Here is a 1079-nt window from a genome sequence, read left to right on the forward strand (position 1 = left end):
ATGTCACCATCACCACCATAGTCACCACCACCATGGGATGTCACCGTCACCACTGCACTCACCACCAACGTGGGATGTCACCGTCACCACCATGGTCACCACCAACGGGGGATATCAGCGTCGCCACCATGGTCACCACCAACAGTGGATGTCACCATCACCACTGTGTTCGCCACCAACATGGGCTGTCACTGTCACCACCGTGGCCACCACCGATGTGGGATGTCACCGTCACTGCTGTGGTCACCAGGGACATGGGATGTCACTGTCACCACCATAGCCACAACCATCACCACCACAGTCAGCACCAGCAGGGATGTCACCATCACCACCGTGCTCACCGATGATGTGGGATGTCACTGTCACCACTGTGCCCACAACCGGTGTGAGGTGTCCTTGACATTGCCACGGGGTGTCACTCACCATCGCCACCGTGGCCACCACCAATGTGGGATGTCGCTGTCACCACCGATGCGGGATGTCACCGTGGCCACCATGGCCATCAATGACGTGGGATGTCCTTGTCACCACCATGCCCACCACCAATGTGGGATGTCGCTGTCACCACCAATGTGGGATGTCACCGTCACCACTGTGGCCACCACCGACACGGGATGTCACAGTCACCACCGTGGCCACCACCGACACGAGATGGCCCTGTCTCCATCGTGGGACGTCCCCATTGCTAACGCGGGATGTCGCCGTCACCCATGTGACCTTCCTGTCACCAATGTCACCATCACCAGCACGGGATGTCCCCGTCATCACCCTGACAATCACTGACGTGGGATGTCCCTGCGGCCGCTGTGCCCGCCGCTGGCACGAGACGTCCCCGTCACCAACACGGGATCTGTCACCAACATGAGACGTCCCCGTCACCAACACGGGACGTCCCCGTCACCAACACGGGATGTCCCCGTCACCAACACAAGATCCGTCACCAACACGAGACGTCCCCGTCACCAACACGGGATCTGTCACCAACATGGGACATCCCTGTCACCGACACGGGATGTCCCCGTGACCAACACAAGATCCGTCACCAACACGAGACGTCCCCGTCACCAACATGGGACATC

Source organism: Haliaeetus leucocephalus, unplaced genomic scaffold (genome assembly GCF_000737465.1).
Source record: "Haliaeetus leucocephalus isolate CR32 unplaced genomic scaffold, Haliaeetus_leucocephalus-4.0 Scaffold502, whole genome shotgun sequence".
Taxonomy (NCBI): Eukaryota; Metazoa; Chordata; class Aves; order Accipitriformes; family Accipitridae; genus Haliaeetus; species Haliaeetus leucocephalus.